Source organism: Heterodontus francisci, unplaced genomic scaffold (assembly GCF_036365525.1).
Source record: "Heterodontus francisci isolate sHetFra1 unplaced genomic scaffold, sHetFra1.hap1 HAP1_SCAFFOLD_156, whole genome shotgun sequence".
NCBI lineage: Eukaryota > Metazoa > Chordata > Chondrichthyes > Heterodontiformes > Heterodontidae > Heterodontus > Heterodontus francisci.
This window is the reverse complement of record NW_027142350.1, coordinates 1,037,786-1,044,750: the sequence shown is the minus strand read 5'-3', so window position 1 is coordinate 1,044,750 and position 6,965 is coordinate 1,037,786.

Sequence of the window (6,965 nt, the reverse complement as noted above, 5' to 3'; positions counted from 1 at the left end):
TAACAAAGACACACACTTACACCAAGTAACACAGACACACACTGACACCCAGTAACACAGACAAACACAATGACACCCAGTAACACAGACAAACACACTGACACCAAGTAACACAGACATACACTGACACCAAGTAACAAAGACATACACTGAAACCCAGTAACACAGGCACACACTGGGGTTGGGGGGCACATTGGCGCAGTGGTTAGCACCGCAGCCTCACAGCTCCAGGGACCCGGGTTCGATTCTGGGTGCTGCCTGTGCGGAGTTTGCAAGTTCTCCCTGTGTCTGCGTGGGTTGCCTCCCGGTGCTCCGGTTTCCTCCCACATGCCAAAGACTTGCAGGTTGATAGGTTAATTGGCCGTCATAAATTGCCCCTAGTACAGTTAGGTGGTAGGGAAATATATAGCGATAGGTGGGGATGTGATAGGAATACGGGATTAGTGTAGGATTAGTATAAATGGGTTGTTGATGGTCGGCACAGACTCTGTGGGCCGAAGGGCCTGTTTAAGTGCTGTATCTCTAAACTAAACTAAATACTGACACCTAGTGTCACAGACACACACTGACACCCAGTAACACAAACAAACACACACTGACACCCAGTAACACAGACACACATTGACACCCAGTAAAAAAGACATACACTGACACCAAGTCACAAAGACATACACTGATGCCCAGTAACAAAGACACACACTTACACCAAGTAACACAGACATCCACGGACACCAAGTAACAAAGACAGACAATTTCACCAAGTAACAAAGACATACACTTACACCAAGTATTTTGACATACACTGACACCAAGTAACAAAGACATACACTGATACCCAGTAACGCAGACACACACTTACACCCAGTAAAAAAAACAGACACTGACACCAAGTCACAAAGACATACACTGATACCAAATCACAAAGACATACACTGATGCCCAGTAACACAGACACACAGTGACACCAAGTAACAAAGACATACACTGACACCAAGTAACAAAGGCATACACTTACACCATGTAACAAAGACACACACTTACACCAAGTAACACAGATATACACTGACACCAAGTAACAAAGACAGACAATTACACCAAGTAACAAAGACATACACTTACTCCAAGTATTTTGACATACACTGACACCAAGTAACAAAGACACACACTGATACCCAGTAACACAGGCACACACTGGGGGGCATATTGGCGCAGTGGTTAGCACCGCAGCCTCACAGATCCAGGAACCCGGGTCGATTCTGCGTACTGCCTGTGCGGAGTTTGCAAGTTCTCCCTTTGTCTGCGTGCGTTTCCTCCCGGTGCTCCGGTTTCCTCCCATATGCCAAAGACTTGCAGGTTGATAGGTTAATTGGCCATCATAAATTGCCCCTAGTATAGGTAGGTAGTAGGGAAATATATAGGGATAGGTGGGGATGTGATAGGAATACGGGATTAGTGTAGGATTAGTATAAATGGGTGGTTGATGGTCGGTACACACTCGGTGGGCCGAAGGGCCTGTTTAAGTGCTGTATCTCTAAACTAAACTAAATACTGACACCTAGTGTCACAGACACACACTGACACCCAGTAACACAAACAAACACACACTGACACCCAGTAACACAGAGAAACAATGATACACAGTAACAAAGACATGCACTGACACCAAGTAACACAGACATACACTGACACCAAGTAACAAAGACAGACAATTACACCAAGTAACAAAGACATACACTTACACCAGGTATTTTGACATACACTGACACAAAGTAACAAAGACATACACTGATACCCAGTAACACAGACACACACTTACACCAAGTAACACAGACATACAATTACACCAAGTAACAAAGAAATGCACTGATACCCAGTAACAAAGACACACACTTACACCAATTAAAAAAGACAGACACTGATACCCAGTAACACAGACACACACTTTCACCAAGTAACAAAGACATACACTGACACCCAGTAACACAGACACACAAGGACACCAAGTAACAAAGACACACACTTACACCAAGGAACACAGACACACACTGACACCCAGTAACACAGACAAACACACTGACACCCAGTAACACAGACAAAGACACTGACACCAAGTAACACAGACAGACACTGACACCAAAAAACAAAGACATACACTGAAACCCAGAAACACAGGCACACGCTGGGGGTGGGGGGGGGGGGGTGCACATTGGCGCAGTGGTTAGCACCGCAGCCTCACAGCTCCAGGAACCCGGGTTCGATTCTGGGTACTGCCTGTGCGGAGTTTGCAAGTTCTCCCTGTGTCTGCGTGCGTTTCCTCCCGGTGCTCCTGTTTCCTCCCACAAGCCAAAGACATGCAGGTTGATAGGTTAATTGGCCATCATAAATTGCCCCTAGTATAGGTAGGAGGTAGGGAAATATATAGGGATAGGTGGCGATGTGATAGGAATACGGGATGAGTGAAGGATTAGTATAAATGGGTGGTTGATGGTCGGCACACACTCGGTGGGCCGAAGGGCCTGTTTAAGTGCTGTATCTCTAAACTAAACTAAATACTGACACCTAGTGTCACAGACACACACTGACACCCAGTAACACAAACAGACACTGACACCCAGTAACATAGAGAAACACTGATACACAGTAACAAAGTCATGCACTGACGCCAAGTAACACAGACACACACTGACACCCAGTAAAAAAGACATACACTGACACCAAGTCACAAAGACATACACTGATCCCAAGTCACAAAGACATACACTGATGCCCAGTAACACAGACACACACTGACACCAAGTAACAAAGACATACACTGACACCAAGTAACAAAGACAGACAATTACACCAAGTAACAAAGACATACACTTACACCAGGTATTTTGACATACACTGACACAAAGTAACAAAGACATACACTGATACCCAGTAACACAGACACACACTTACACCAAGTAACACAGACATACAATTACACCAAGTAACAAAGAAATGCACTGATACCCAGTAACAAAGACACACACTTACACCAAGTAAAAAAGACAGACACTGATACCCAGTAACACAGACACACACTTTCACCAAGTAACAAAGACATACACTGACACCCAGTAACACAGACACACAAGGACACCAAGTAACAAAGACACACACTTACACCAAGGAACACAGACACACACTGACACCCAGTAACACAGACAAACACACTGACACCCAGTAACACAGACAAAGACACTGACACCAAGTAACACAGACAGACACTGACACCAAAAAACAAAGACATACACTGAAACCCAGAAACACAGGCACACGCTGGGGGTGGGGGGGGGGGCACATTGGCGCAGTGGTTAGCACCGCATCCTCACAGCTCCAGGGACCCGGGTTCGATTCAGGGTACTGCCTGTGCGGAGTTTGCAAGTTCTCCCTGTGTCTGCGTGGGTTGCATCCCGGTGCTCCGGTTTCCTCCCACATGCCAAAGACTTGCAGGTTGATAGGTTAATTGGCCGTCATAAATTGCCCCTAGTACAGGTAGGTGGTAGGGAAATATATAGGGATAGGTGGGTATGTGATCGGAATACGGGATTAGTGTAGGATTAGTATAAATGGGTTGTTGATGGTCAGCACAGACTCTGTGGGCCGAAGGGCCTGTTTAAGTGCTGTATCTCTAAATAAAACTAATTACTGACACCTAGTGTCACAGACACACACTGACACCCAGTAACACAAACAAACACACACTGACACCCAGTAACACAGACACACACTGACACCCAGTAAAAAAGAAATACACTGACACCAAGTCACAAAGACATACACTGATACCAAGTCACAAAGACATACACTGATGCCCAGTAACAAAGACACACACTTACACCAAGTAACAAAGACATACACTGACACCCAGTCACACAGACAGACAATTACACCAAGTAACAAAGACATACACTTACAACAACTATTTTGACATACACTGACACCAAGTAACAAAGACATACACTGATAGCCAGTAACGCAGACACACACTTACACCCAGTAAAAAAGACATACACTGACACCAAATCACAAAGACATACACTGATACCAAGTCACAAAGACATACACTGATGCCCAGTAACACAGACACACACTGACACCAAGTAACAAAGACATACACTGACACCAAGTAACAAAGACATACACTTACACCAAGTAACAAAGACACACACTTACACCAAGTAACACAGACATACACTGACACCAAGTAACAAAGACAGACAATTACACCAAGTAACAAAGACATACACTTACACCAAGTATTTTGACATACACTGACACCAAGTAACAAAGACATACACTGATACCCAGTAACACAGGCACACACTGGGGAGCGGGTGGGTGCACATTGGCGCAGTGGTTAGCACCGCAGCCTCACAGCTCCAGGAACCCGGGTTCGATTCTGGGTACTGCCTGTGCGGAGTTTGCAAGTTCTCCCTGTGTCTGCGTGCGTTTCCTCCCGGTGCTCCTGTTTCCTCCCACAAGCCAAAGACATGCAGGTTGATAGGCTAATTGGCCATCATAAATTGCCCCTAGTATAGGTAGGAGGTAGGGAAATATATAGGGATAGGTGGCGATGTGATAGGAATACGGGATGAGTGAAGGATTAGTATAAATGGGTGGTTGATGGTCGGCACACACTCGGTGGGCCGAAGGGCCTGTTTAAGTGCTGTATCTCTAAACTAAACTAAATACTGACACCTAGTGTCACAGACACACACTGACACCCAGTAACACAAACAGACACTGACACCCAGTAACATAGAGAAACACTGATACACAGTAACAAAGTCATGCACTGACACCAAGTAACACAGACACACACTGACACCCAGTAAAAAAGACATACACTGACACCAAGTCACAAAGACATACACTGATCCCAAGTCACAAAGACATACACTGATGCCCAGTAACACAGACACACACTGACACCAAGTAACAAAGACATACACTTACACCAAGTAACAAAGACACACACTTACACTAAGTAACACAGACATACACTGACACCAAGTAACAAAGACAGACAATTACACCAAGTAACAAAGACATACACTTGCACCAAGTATTTTGACATACACTGACACAAAGTAACAAAGACATACACTGATACCCAGCAACACAGACACACACTTACACCAAGTAACACAGACAGACAATGACACCAAGTAACAAAGACATGCACTGATACCCAGTAACAAAGACACACACTTACACCAAGTAAAGAAGACAGACACTGATACCCAATAACAAAGACACACACTTACACCAAGTAACACAGACATACACTGACACCCAGTAACATAGGCAAACACACTGACACCAAGTAACACAGACATACACTTACACCAAGTAACAAAGACATACATTGAAACCCAGTAACACAGGCACACACTGGGAGTGGGGGGCACATTGGCGCAGTGGTTAGCACCGCAGCCTCACAGCTCCAGGGACTCGGGTTCGATTCTGGGTACTGCCTGTGCGGAGTTTGCAAGTTCTCCCTGTGTCTGCGTTGTTTGCCTCCCGGTGCTCCGGTTTCCTCCCACATGCCAAAGACTTGCAGGTTGATAGGTTAATTGGCCGTCATAAATTGCCCCTAGTACAGGTAGGTGGTAGGGAAATATATAGGGATAGGTGGGGATGTGAAAGGAATACGGGATTAGTGTAGGATTAGTATAAATGGGTTGTTGATGGTCGGCACAGACTCTGTGGGCCGAAGGGCCTGTTTAAGTGCTGTATCTCTAAACTAAACTAAATACTGACACCTATTGTCACAGACACACACTGACACCCAGTAACACAAACAAACACACACTGACACCCAGTAACACAGACACACACTGACACCCAGTAAAAAAGACATACACTGACACCAAGTCACAAAGACATACACTGATACCAAGTCACAAAGACATACACTGATGCCCAGTAACAAAGACACACACTTACACCAAGTAACACAGACATACACTGACACCAAGTAACAAAGGCAGACAATTACACCAAGTAACAAAGACATACACTTACACCAAGTATTTTGACATACACTGACACCAAGTAACAAAGACATACACTGATAGCCAGTAACGCAGACACACACTTACACCCAGTAAAAAAGACATGCACTGACACCAAGTCACAAAGACATACACTGATACCAAGTCACAAAGACATACACTGATGCCCAGTAACACAGACACACACTGACAGCAAGTAACACAGACATACACTTACACCAAGTAACAAAGACAGACAATTACACCAAGTAACAAAGACATACACTTACACCAAGTATTTTGACATACACTGACACCAAGTAACAAAGACATACACTGATACCCCGTAACACAGGCACACACTGGGGGTGGGCGGCACATTGGCGCAGTGGTTCGCACCGCAGCCTCACCGCTCCAGGAACCCGGGTTCGATTCTGGGTACTGCCTGTGCGGAGTTTGCAAGTTCTCCCTGTGTCTGCGTGCGTTTCCTCCCGGTGCTCCGGTTACCTCCCACATGCCAAAGTCTTGCAGGTTGATAGGTTAATTGGCCATCATAAATTGCCCCGAGTATAGGTAGGAGGAAGGGAAATATATAGGGATAGGTGCGGATGTGATAGGAATACGGGATTAGTGTAGGATGAGTATAAATGGGTGGTTGATGGTCGGCACACACTCGGTGGGCCGAAGTGCCTGTTTCAGTGCTGTTTCTCCAAACTAAACTAAATACTGACACCTAGTGTCACAGACACACACTGACACCCAGTAACACAAACAAACACACACTGACACCCAGTGACACAGAGAAACAATGAGACACAGTAACAAAGACATGCACTGACACCAAGTAACACAGACATACACTGATGCCCAGTAACACAGACACACACTGACACCAAGTAACAAAGACATACACTGACACCAAGTAACAAAGACATG